Consider the following 13535-nt stretch of genomic DNA (forward strand, 5'->3'; position numbering starts at 1 on the left):
ACCCCATCTCTAAGTTTTGGGGTCAGTTTTTGTTAGGCAATATGCATACGTCAAAGACATCCTCCATTCTGGAGATATTGGACTGAGAAAAGGACAGGAGGAAAAGGAAAATTATCCCTGATTTTCAGACAAAAAACTGAGATAGAGAAATCAAATCACTTGCAGCAGAAGAGGGAACTGAACCCAGATCTTGTCACTCTGTCTCAAATTCTCTCTCTTTCTTGGTGTTTTCCACTGATTTCAGTAAGCTTTTTCGTTTCGCTCTTCCCAGTATCAAGCCAAAAGAAGATAATCAAATGTAACTCAGCAATAGTCCTTCCACACTAAGGCAGAAGGAGAGCCAAGGTTATTAGAACATCCTGGAAACAACAAACTTTAAAAACCAGCCACACACATACACAGAGCCTAGAGAATTACAATCACTACTATTTTAATGGGTTTAGATGGAGAACATAAATTATCTTAATGATTTCCAGATTTCTCTGATAGAAATTTTGAATGAGCTAAAATCAGATAAACAGAGTATCAAAGACTTCAGTTCCAGATGCCTCCAGAATGATTACAAGACAGAGATGTTCGGAGAAGAAAGTAAGTATTTTCAACAACTCATTAAATAAAAAGAACATGATAGAAAATGGATGATTGCAATATTAAATATTAAAAGCTGAAAGCAGTCTGAAAAGAAATGTCAGGTCTTTGCTGCCTTATGATGAAAGGGTGTGTTTTGCAACAAGTTTGTAGGCTGCCGATGTATTTCACTGCATTTAGTCACAGCACTGCTCCATAGGAGTTGATCAGGTAACACATTTAAAACTACGCACAAAAGTGCATAGACACAAAGGTGAAATAGCTGATCTCAAACTGGGAAAGCTGGCTAAACCAGAGGTTTCAAATGTTATGAGATTTATTGCCAGCCATAAATGTATAAAATGCATTCTCAGATCTGCGTTCCAGAAATGCATCACGGCAAAATTTCTAGTAGCAGTAAGTCCTAACGAAGTGGGAGGTGTAAAAGAAAATATCCAGAAACAGGGATGATCAGTTGTTATTAAGTATTGGGGACAGATCCTCAAATGACATAAGTGTCTACAGCTCCAGTAGCCCCAGTGGACACTTTGCAACATCTGAGGATCAGTCCTGTGGAGAAAGCGTCCTCAAGCTTGCCAGTTCACACCTCAGCCAAACACCACGTTTATGCTACCTCTGTGCCTTTCTGCCTTTCAGATCCAGGAGATGCAGTCCATCCCAGTCATATAAATCCTTCAAAGAGCATAACAATACCACCGCAGGTCTCCAGCTGGTTAACAAAAACACAGCACAGCAAAAGCTGCTTCTGCTGCAGGTCAGATGGATTCTCTTTTGATGGTGCAGATGCTGCAAAAGGTTTAACATCCACGGCCAGCTGTTTTGTAGTTTTGTTTCTGGGGGAGAGCGTCTGGGAGCTGTGCACCGGTCTGAGCACAGCTCTTTGTCTGAAGAGGAGTGGCTTGTGACCACTGCATCTCAAAACCGGTCAACACTAGTGAAACAGCTTGAATGGTTTCGAGAAATTTGCCTCCAGGTACTTTGCTACTGTAGCAGCAAGGACAGCACATGCACCCACCTACGCACATAGTGCCATGCACGGGCATACGCTTGCCAAAGACGTAAAGCCCACAGTTTAAAAAAAAGCCCTAGTTTTTTGGGACTGTAGGCGGGTCTGATTTGTACCATCCACACAGGACAGAGAGGCACTTCAAGTGAGTCTGAGCATGTGAAAAGACAGGACACAAGCTTTTGTTCCTATTCATTACAAACCTAGGCAGTAGTAGGTTGTCCGGAGGAAGAGGGGGAAAAAAAAAGAAACAAAAAATGTCATGCCAACACACACCTACCAGGTGCATGACAAAAGGCTCCTATCTATGCCTGTTTCAGGAGAACTCCACAACAGCGATATCTGCAGTAACTAGTGGGTGTGTGTGTACATACACCTTCCTTCTCTGCTTGTAACCGCAACTCGGAGAAAAGCATGAAAGCTCTGGGAATTTGCACACAGAGATTATTCCAGTTCTTCTGCGTTCCAAGGAAATGAGGAAAATGTGAGGCTTTCCTTTCTTTTGTGCCTGGAAAGAAATTTCACTCTAAAAGCACTGGATCACAAAGGAGATGCTGAAATAACACAGCAGAAAAAGAGAAGTTACGAGAAGGCTTTTGAAGGACACATCCAGAAAGGCATTCTCATGAGAGACATCTTACAAACAGTTCGACAGAAACATAATGAAGAGATGCAAAGCTCTCCCAGTGCAGCAAATAAATGAAGACAAAGTGTAATTTCATATTTAAAACTGAAAAAAAAGACTACACATCATTAACCTAGTTTAGATGATGGGGATTTTATGATGGACCTTTGCACAACTTTCCTGGGGCAAAGAGCCTAGTGGCGTTGTTTAAGTAGTTACACAATTAAATCTGGTAACAGAAATAGATGGTAAAAAGTTGCTGGGAAAAGTGTCATGCTCCATGATGCAAACAAACCACTAACTGCCTAGGCACAGGAAGCACCTTCCCACGCCAGTACATGATGGCACAACAGCCCATCGGGGGAAGCTTTACGGGTTCCTCTCACTGATCCCAGAAACAGGAAGCTGAACTGAACAGACCACTGCTTCGAACCCGCATGGTCCTGTCCTGCAAAATCCTCTCATTCACTTACAGTTTGCTAAACCAGAATCTTACTTTTGAAGACCAGAAGGCCCATTATGTGCCCTTGTCCCACCCTCTTCAGTTACTGACACCACTGGATTTCAACCAGTTACTCCTGCACTACACTGAGCAACTTAAGCAGGAAGACACTTGGGATTTATTTCAGAAAATATTCCAATAGCTAATCGCCTTCACTGTTAATATTTTAACTCTATTTCCAGTTTAATCTTTTTTCCCAGTTTTATGTCTTCGCTATATTAAGAGTGTTAATTATCAGTATCTCTTTTCTTCATTCAGATCTTAAAAGATTAGGATCTAACCTTCTCTTATATTTCTCTTCAGTAAGCTAAGTAGACCAAAGCAAGCCATATAGACAAGTTTAAACCTGTAGGTTTTACACCATTCAAGTCTGTTTTGTATAGTTCTTCTCAAAACATTATCTCACTTCTCTGACCAGTTTTATTCAGGCTGATACCAAAACTGAACTATGCACCTCAGACTCAACAATGTCACAGGATAATCTAAGGTGAGAATATATTTCATTAATTAATATTTGTGAGGGCAAGATTGCTCTCATTCCCACAGCATTGTATTGAAATCCCAAACTGTTACTGGTCCACCATTGCCTCTGTGTCCTCCTGACTATTCTGAGCAAGTGGAGAAGAGAAGGAGGATGGGAGCCTGCAGAGAGCATCTCCACAGTCCCTCTGGTGACTGCCATAGCGTTCAGGTAAGATATTGTTTGCTGGGCTTTCCTAGAGATAACAGTCGCACATAAAGTTTAAAACCCTTGTAATCAGCGGGAGTCCTCAATACTTCACTGCTATCAGTCGGGATGTGACAACTGTACAAAAATATTACTTATTCAGCTTTAGCAGGCTTCTCCTAAGGCAAAGAAAACCACCTCGGAAGTCAATTCTTAGCTGAGCTGTTGTCATAGCAGTAAAAACAGAGCTCGCTCTGATCCCACGAGCTGCTTTATATGTTCTCCTGCCGAGGAGGTCTAGCTCTAACTGAACCAGGGCAGAAGCTTTGCCTGGAACAGCCACATCTTCCTACATACAGTTGTGAGAGACCATGCTATGTCCCACTGCAACTTCCCCTTCTCCCTCCAGCTTCTCTGCCCAGACGAAGATGATCTAATGTATGTCCCTCTCCATGCAGGCCCTGAGCTGAACCCTACAGAAAGAGTACTTATGCAATCTAGCTGTGGTCTCCTTCAGCTCCGCAGCTGCTGCTTCCCAGGGCTCCAGACTGGAGGAGGCCAAATGGCCTTGAACACATCTGCACATGCAGCCCAGGCACAGACCACCAAACAGAGTACGTCACGAAGAACTAATTGCTCTTGCCTACTTCCCTGAAGAAAAATAAAGCTGAGCAGGTATGTGTGCTCGAGCTATTGTGCTACAGGAACAACTGCCTCTGCTTTCCAGGCACCCCTTGGAGAAGAGGAACAAGCCCTAGCATGAGTACACGATCCAAAGTCGTCCTTCTGACACAGCCCCCAGGGACACCCTGACTCTGGCTTAGCGTTATAGCCTTGCACCTGCAGCCCTTAAATGCAGACTTAATCCAAGCCTGCCCCAGTATGCAGAAGATTAATAATATAATTTACAAGGACCAAAAGAACAATTTTCATAAATCTGAGCCAATTTTTCTCATGCAAGATTTATATTGGAATTAAGAAGGGAACATTATAAATCTATCCCATGATAAAGCTTAAAACCTGGGATTTTAATATGCTGAATCCCCTATGCTCTGGGCTGTAAAAGTTGACAGTGTTTCTGCCTAATGATGCATTAGGCAAGTAACCAATTCATCCAATTACTGAACTGACAACACTGTTCCTGTGAACTGTAGATAAATTCACTGACTTGGACAAGGATGTACAATATGGTATGTATTGGGGCAGTAAACACAAAAGAATAAATCCATTATGTTGGACTGCAGATCATTCTGAACTCAGATGGAAAACAGCAAAGCAAGAGTTGAAGTCAGGACACCAGAAAAGAAAACTTAAGAGACTGAAATCTCTGTAAAAAGAACTTGGCTTTTGATGAGAACATGGAAAGAATTCAACATAAGATAAGTCCTTCGCTCTAAGCAGATTAGGAAGAAATTATGACAATCACCGATGGTTACTTTATAATCTAACTTAAAACTTAAGACTTTCTTTACGTATTCTGTGTCAGCTTTTAATCCAATTTTCTCTCCTTCTGCAGTAATGCCAGGAAGCCACAAAAATAGAATTGTCAGCATTCCCTCTGTAGCCCTGATACCAAAGAGAACTGGAAACATCTGGATGCATTTTTCAACAGGACAGCCAAGAAGAAGGTATTTTAGGCAAGAGCATCTGCCTGTGCAGTGGAGTTCCCTAACATGGCTAAACGTGTCTAGCTTTGAAAAGATGGCCCTTGGAAACCAATTCAATGCAACACTGAAAGAGAGCACTGAATGGCATCCAGGACTCCTCAGCCTCTACCATGACCACAGAGCCACACAGAAAACACATGGATACACATATAATACACACACAGCTAATGAAAAATAGCTCCTCCTGTGTATATGAAAAAAGAAGAAAACCCAAACAGTTTTGCATGGAAAAATACAGTTTCATTACCATTAAAACTATTTTAAGGGAACCCTGTTGACCTACAAGAGTCAAGACGGAATATTTCGTTATATATATATACATGTGCATGCACATCTACTGCTTTGTTTTAGGTGAAGCAGTTTTTATTAGTTATTTTACATTAATTATTTAATAGTTGTTTTACATATAATTATTATCCTGTTTCATGATGAAAACAAAATACTTTAAATTATGGAGTTTCCACAGGATGAGGATTCCCTGTTCAGCAGTTCTGCTCCACACTGCACTCTATAACCAGTTACAGCATTTCGGTGAGAGGAAGGAAATATGTAAGTTGTAGAAATGAAGGCTAAAAGACTATGGCTGAGATTAAGAAAGGAAACAGGTGACTGAAGTACACCTCATATATGAAAATAGATTAAATGAATGACTTGAGAACAGGAAATGGGAACTGATCTTAATTAATTCAAATCCAGAAGATTGGGAGTATGGCTCTGCAGGGCACGTGCACTGAGCTCAGGAAGCTACCTAAACACACTTTAAAATAAAATTCCAGGAGGATCTCATCTTTATAAGGTACAACTATTTATTATTTTTTGCTTTAAATCCACCCAGACCAGGGACCCACAACCACTTCTAACAGCCCTAGCAGTGCCTCTCAGAGCTGTACTGGCCGGAGTAGTTCGCAGTTGCCCAGGCAGATGAGTGGTAACCAGGCACTGCATAAAAGAGGTATTTTTAAAGAATTTTGCATAGACATTGGGAGAAACCAGCAGAAATCAGAACTGTCTCAATTTTATGGGAGCATCTCACATCCCAATTATTATTGGCCAAATGCTGCTACAACTATGGGGCACAGTGGTGGGGCTCCGCTCCCTTCTGAGAAGACAGAGGTCCTGAGAGCAGAAGTTAGCAGCATGAACTTACCATTCCCTTTTTCCCTTCAGGACAGATTTGCTTAACAAAAAAGTGAACAATAGCTACACCAAGAATGCATGGGGCTTTTTATCCTGTTGAGTTTAAATCAACACTCTTCACAAGAGACTTTTGACCCATGATTTCACACATTGGTAAAACTAGATCTGGAAGTACACATACCCCTGAACTGAATGAAAGCCAGGATGATTCAGGGAGATGTTCTGTGTTTAATCAAGGTTTCATGGAGGAAACTTTTTAGCTACTCCGTTCATTGCTGAGCAGAGAGAGAACCTGAACGGGAGACTGACAGAGAGTTCCCAATCTAGAGGCCAACAATTCCATTTTGCAAAAGTAAATTGAAAAAAAAAAAAACAAACCCCAACACCAAAAACCCAACCCAGAACTAAAAAGTCTTGAATTTTCCTCTACTGCAAAATGAAACTGGTCTTGAGAACATTTTGTTGCCACCTAGAAGATGAGTACTAAACAACGTTTTATGAATCTCTGAGAAAAAGGAAACACAACTTGTTTTTGTACCAGTTCACCGCTAACCACAGAAGCACTGCTAGCTCAAACCACTTTTAAACCTCGTTCTGCCTAACCCTCCTCTCTGTACGGCAGATGCTTTCCTCATCAGAAGATGTACACACACAGTAGACTGGATGCCTGAATTTTGTAAAAAGAACCTGCCCTTAGCCCCCCTTTATCTGCCCCCTCCAGCCCCTAACAAGCCCTGGTCAAGGACTGGACCATCTTCTGGCCACATGAACGACCTGACACTGTACACACTGGCCCAGCTTCAACAAGGAGGGTGGACAGGGCCACATCCAGCCCCCTCAGCCTGGAGGCATGAGGGCTTTGTGGGAGCAAGGAGTTGCATTCCTGCAGGTGGAAGGGACCCTCCCACAGCCCTGGTGACGAGGCTGTCCCACAAAAGCCAAGCAGCCTTTTAGCTCTCCATGCTTCAGACAAAGCTGAGGCGCTATACATGTGCATTAACGTATCCCAAGCATGCTCTGCCGATGAGGCTGCAGGGGCTCCGGGGCCCAGCACACTGCCCTCTGCCTTGCCCAGTGCCCAGGGGAGCTGGGCAGGGAGCCAGGCACCCGCCTGCCCAGGCTGGAGCACACTGTACAAGTCGACATCCAGGTTCCAGTCTCCGAAGCATAGGTGCCAAATTAATTTAAGTGCCTAATAGGTTTTGAGGCCACTGGGTCATGGTCCTTCTAGATTGCTTTTTTGGACTTCAAAGCTGGTTTAATTGCCAAAGCAGCATCTCCAGAACTTGCTCTTCAGGCCAGACCCAAAGCTCACTGCAGTGACCACAAGAACCCCTCAAACACCAAGGGCCTTCATTTGGGGCCTAATTATCTGTTCTCTCCAGTTTAAGTGTGGCTATTAGATCACTGAAAAACAAAGCTTCAAAACAAAATCACCAGGGTACAATTTACAGGAAAGATAAACATCAGATTGCTGACATAATTTCTTTTTTTGGCACTGAATTAATGTAAACTTCAGCTGCGATGACAGGCAAACAAACGCTTGTACTAAGCTTAAGAGAAGTGTCCTCACTAATTCTGCACAGTTTGATGTATTAACGTGAGTAAAAGATATGATGCAACACAGATGAGCTCAAACCAAACCCAGGATTTGAACCTCTTCCCACATGAGGCTCCTCAGTTTAGGTCTGAAGATTCATCCCAGCCGCAAAAGGCTATCAACATATTTTTCTCTGCATAAGCAATCTTTCTGATGGAGCCTGAATAGCATTACTAACCAGAATGACAACATGGTTTAACCCAAACTCAGCCTGTCCTACTTGAAGTCAAAGCCTGCTTTGCCTTTCACTTTTTTACAGAGACGAGATCTTAGGTTCTCTGCTGACAGAGATTGGGTGTTGTCCTACTTAGATTAGAGAGAGAATATTTACCAGAGTTAAGGTATCTTGGGAGATAGCAATTCAGAGTAAACAAAGTCGTTCTTTTATAAAATCAAACAAGAGTCTGAAGAGGGGAGCAATAGGTCAGGATATGCATCATGCAAAATTCACTAAATGAAGTAAATAGCATTTTAATCAAGCAAACAAGTTCAATAAATGTTTCCACCAAAGTCAAAGGGTACTTCTGGACTAAGCCAAAGCGGGTAGGATTCATAGGAAGACAGTAGGCCTAAGCTAGCCAAAGCCTGGCTTCCTAGTGGAGGCTGCCCTTCTAAGGCAGGTCCTCTGGCTCTGCCCACCACACATGGGGGCTGCGTCCGCCTGTCCTGAACTTGCCTAAAGGGCTGGCTGCTACCGGAGGGGCAGTTCAGCTCTCCCTTGCCAACAACCATTCCTGTCGGATCTAGTAAACATGCAGCTGCACGATGAGTTGGCCCAGCTCACTGATTAGATGCAAAACTAAACCACCAAAATAAACAAATGTTCTTTTTTTTAAAAAGCAGTTTTCCAGTTCCCCCTGTGGTTGACTGCACAAGGCAGGGTCAGAACGCGCAGTGGGGAAAATGGGGGGCCAGAGCAGGACTGCCCTTTTCACAGCCAACCCACAACCCTGGGGAATGCATTTAGACTAACATACATCTGAAACTAAAACACCTACGAGTACGATGAACATAGGCTGAGCGAAACGCAAACCAGCTGATATGAAACGCAAGTGACAGAACAAACAAGTAAAATGACTGAGCCTAATGATTAGGACGAAGAAAAAGAGACCAGAGTCTGAGCTGCTTCTCCAACGTTGTAACTTAATAGCCTACACACAGAGGACTGACTGAACAATCCTGCCCACATTCACTCTTTCCATAATATAAGAAGAAAGAGGACTTAATCATCTGGGGATCCATCACGAAAATTAAGTGCAGGGAAGGGCAGTGGAATTGATGGGACTTCTGTGGGGACCAACATACCCTTTGGGTGCAGCATTTTTAGTAGGTGTGATTTTTATAAGTATTTACAAGAATCAAGGGACACTTTAATAATAAATATATTTTTCTTGAAATCCAATATTGCTTAACTGCATGTATTCTACAAATATATTTTTAATATTTAACACACAGCTGGAAAAAGGACTAGAAATCAAAATTCCCCACTCCTGGATTCACACCCTAGCCACTGAGTTGTAGGATCACAGCTCACCTAATGAATATTTCTGTATTGAAAGCAAGGTGAAAGAGTTTCATAAGTAAGGAGTCAGAGACCACCAGCCCAGAACAACACACAGGTTTATGGCTCTAGCACTCTCTTGAGAAATGAAAGATGCAAATTCAGAACTTGGCTCTTCACATCTGGGTAACAGCTCTAGACAAAGCCTAGAAAGATTAAGAAGAAAAAAAAAAGCATGGCAATATAATCCCCTGCATGTTTTTTAAGTGGTCCTGATCATCTATGTGTAATTTGAAGACACTTGGTCTCTCCAAGAGCAACTTGTCAAAGAACACCTCACTTCTGGATCCCTGGACAGCTGGGCACCTAACTAATCAACACTGTCAAAACTAAAGGCACATCAAGCAGCAGACCTCAATGCATTCAGCGACTATTACTGGGAAAAACCTCAGCCTGCACAGATCAGAGACCGAGGGTTAGGACGGCAAGGATCTAGCTCTGAGGAGCAGGTGCCCACAGGATCATTTAGATGCCCAAGCACTTGACAGCTGTGGCCCAGTGTACATCCCTTGAGATCTAGTTCTCTTCCTGCACAACTACAACGGCACTGACTGGAAGTGTATATTGTAGGAACAGCCGTGATAGCGGCCTTTCCATTCTTATCTAGAGAAATGCATCACGTGAGACATTGGGCATGTTTCCATATTGAAGGAAAGTTACAAGACCAGCTTAATTTAAGATTATACTTATTTCAGACTGCTGTTTAATAACCAGAGTGATCTGAACCACCCAGGAATCCAGCTGTATGGTATGCATTAAAAAAGTACACTGTGGCTTTTGAACAGGACAGTTTGAATCTGCTTGTGATCATGACTGCTGCTTTAACAGTTCTCTTTGATACAGCAGGTTATAACTTCAGTAAATATAATGTGTTTTCTGATGCTAATTTCATCCAGTACAGAAGGAAAACTCTGTCCAGCTATATTCACAACTGCCTTCTGAGTTTTGGCTAAACCATATCTCTAATGACCTGAAGTGTTCCTAGAGAAGGTGACCTAATTAGTCATTTCTTGCCTATAACAATGCTTAGAGGCTAATTCACACAGAATATTTGGATTTTACAAGGACATTTTCTTATAGCAATACCAGTTTGAGACTGTTTTAAGTACAATTTAATCCCACACCTAATTTATATGAAGATTTAATTCTGTAGTAGTTCAATATAGTTACTATTTTTCTACCTGCCTCCATTTCTCAAGGTCTGTCACTTGATAGAAAATATAGTCCCAAGCCAAATCTTGGAAGCACACTGTCAAATTACACTCATACAGCCATAAACAAACAAGCCCCAGGCACTGAAAGATCTTCACTCCAAAACCCCTCCTGATACTGTAGCGTGGTTGCAACGCACTACAGATGTGCAGCATCACCTGTAACACAAACTGCCCAGTAACACTGCCTTTTGCAATTCATGTTCTGCAAGTTTCATCTGTCAAGTTTTAGCCTACTTAGAAAAACCACGTAGATCAATACGCTGACATCCTTAAAGAATTCTGAGTTTAAAAACATGCTGTCCCATTCAATATACCTATCAGTATGCATCAGGTGAAATACATCAGGGTTTGTAAAAAAGATCATTAGTTTTTGTTTCTCAGGAGCCTTATATGCACAGTGAGAAAATAGTAATTTACAAATTGCAAAAGTATCACTGTATATTCACATTTAAATACTCTAAGTATTAATACACAAGGCAGTTATGTTATAGTCAATCACATCAGTGATATATATGGAAAAGTCACTTCAGCAAGACAGCCCAACAAAAGCCAACCTTCCCAGCTAGTTTTGTTCCCATTTACTCTCACGCACGGCCCATGTTGCTATACTAAGGTATGCCACGAGTTACAGAGGCTGCTGGACATCGGCAATCAAACGGTTCTGCTGGAAACGTAAAGCCCAACTTTGCATTTCCGATGGGCGACTAGGCAAGGAATGCAAGCCACCACCTCCGCCATCCGCCGCGGTGGCCCGAGGAGGGCCCGCCCGCAGGGGACGCCCGCGCCGCCTCGGTGCAGTACGCCCGGCTCCGGGCTCCGCTGGCGGCCGCCACGGCGGGGCCTCGGGATGCCCGCGGCCGCCGGGGCAGCTCCCTCGGCGCGGCCCGGCCCGGCGCTCGGCCTCCCCGGCGGCCCCTGCCCGCACCTGCCGCCCCCCCGCTGCCTGCGCCGCGCCGCGCTCCGCCGCCCCCTTCTCCTCAGACAGCCGGCGGCTGGCAGCGCCGCCGCGGCCCCCCGAGCGGGGGCTCCGGCTCTCCGCTCCCGCCCGCCCCGGCCCAGCTCCCCCGGCCCGGTACCTGCTGGGAGGGCGCCCAGCCGCCCCTCCGCCCGCTCGCGGGTGCCGCCGGCCGTCTCCGGCCCCCAGCTCCTGCGGGACTGCCCTGCCCCGGGGCCGCGCCCTGCCCCGCGGCTCCTGCCCGGCCGCTCGCTGCCTTTCCCGCCCAGGCCTCTCCTCCCGCTCAGCGGCTGCCGGCCCCCGCCTGCCCTCCCCAGCCAGGCACTGCCGGCTCGCCGCCCGCACGGCCCTTCAGGTGCGCTCCTACAGCGCTTACTCACCGATCCCTATCGCGGAGGGCGAGTTTCCCCGCTGACTTGGAACTCACCTGCCTCGCCAAAGCTACTCACAGGGGCAGATTTATCTCCAAATAGCTGCCAGTAACTTTTCCTTGTCCCTCGCTGGACCGTTGCACTGGCAAAGTCAGTGCCAAAGCTGCCCCTCGCTTTGCTAGAAGCAAAACCAGGCCTATGTTTTACAGAGGAAAAGTGAATTTTTTGTTTTTTATAATGTTCTTAGTAAATGGCATGTCCAGCTGGAATATGGATCCCTGTCAAGTTAGGCTTTACGTAGACGTATGAGAGAAAGCCCCTGCCACAGAGTGCATAGTCTGTAGGATAATTTACAGATCACACATGGTGGATTGGTTCAGAAATTTCAGCAGGAAATTCTGGTTCAGAAATTTCCTTGCAGGAAGGAAAAGTTTTGTGAGACTCAAGGTGGTGTCCTCTTCCTCTCCCTCTCCCTCCTCTTTTCCCTCTCCCTCTCCTCTTCTCTCGATTCCAGTTTCTGATAAAGAACTAGAAGAGCTAAAATACCCCAGGACGAAAATATGAGCGAGAAGTGGGGCTGCATTAGTAGGAAAAAGGGAGTAGCTCGTCAAGGAAATGCTGTTTACACTCCAAGAGCATTAAAATTTCCAGTCAGTGAAGTTTTGCACAGTCGCCCTAATAGCTCTTGAATTTCAGCCTTTGGTGGATTCCCCATCCACCAAGACTGTATTTTTTCTGTGACAATATTTTTTATTTTAAATTTAATAGCACCATGGACCTGCTGCTAACTAAGAATTTCATGCCTGTCATCATGCAGTGTAACACAGCTACTTCGAGCTCCAGAGCCACTGTAAGGGGACACCCTTTGCCAAAAGCACAGACTCACAATATTTGAGCTAACAAAGCGTCTCTGTTCATCTCTGCACAAAGCCAGTCGCACAGTACTGGGGTATCACATAGCGGAGCGGCTCTGATTCCTGTTAATGCAGCTCATGAGATTATGTGTGGTCACTATTTTAAAGAAATACCAGTAACCTGGTATGCTTCCAAAAGTATCTGAGTCCTCCTGAGGTGCACATTAAGCACACATTTCAAGGCATCTCACTGAATTAATTTACGTGATCCAACAGCTTTATTTTCACTGTTCATAGAAGTGCGTTTTTTAACTACTGATAAGGTCCCTGTATGCAGCTTGCTGCTATCAGATTACATCAGTATTTTCATGCTCAAGGGTTTTTCAGGCTCTTCAGCGACTTCCAGTCCTGCCTGAGCAGCTCTCCAGCTGCGGGAGTCGGCAGTGTGGTAGCAGCCAGCCTTTGGGACTGCAGGTTGCCTCTCCGATGAAGGAAAGGACATTAAAAATGGTATTTTTGACAAGGCAGTTAAAGGAAAAAAATGGTTTCCAAGACTACCTTCCTTCTTTCTCAAAGCAAGGCTGTCCTCTGTAATTTGCAGGGGCCTCTTCTCACATTCCCAGGGCTTTTCTGATGGTTTGGGACACACCTTCCATTCTGCTTTCAGCTGCTTGAAAATTGGAAAGTTTGTTTCAATAAGCACAAAATTCAGCTGTGCATGGTAAGGGATGTGGCCGACCTGGTTTTGTATGGAGGGGGAGAACATTACTGTGCTGTGATATTTTCAG

General features: G+C 44.4%; 1 protein-coding gene across 2 annotated transcripts in view; it reads right to left on the reverse strand.

Annotated features, from left to right (window-relative positions):
• Positions 1 to 11702, reverse strand: part of TC2N (tandem C2 domains, nuclear) — a 34435-nt gene extending 22733 nt beyond the window's left edge. For both annotated transcript variants that reach the window (XM_050897334.1, XM_050897332.1), the window contains exon 1: positions 11644 to 11702. The gene's annotated coding sequence lies outside the window, so the exon portion shown is untranslated. The remainder of the gene's footprint in view (positions 1 to 11643) is intronic.
• Positions 11703 to 13535: the final 1833 nt, after the last annotated feature.

The sequence above is a fragment of the Gymnogyps californianus genome, chromosome 5 (assembly GCF_018139145.2).
Source record: "Gymnogyps californianus isolate 813 chromosome 5, ASM1813914v2, whole genome shotgun sequence".
NCBI lineage: Eukaryota > Metazoa > Chordata > Aves > Accipitriformes > Cathartidae > Gymnogyps > Gymnogyps californianus.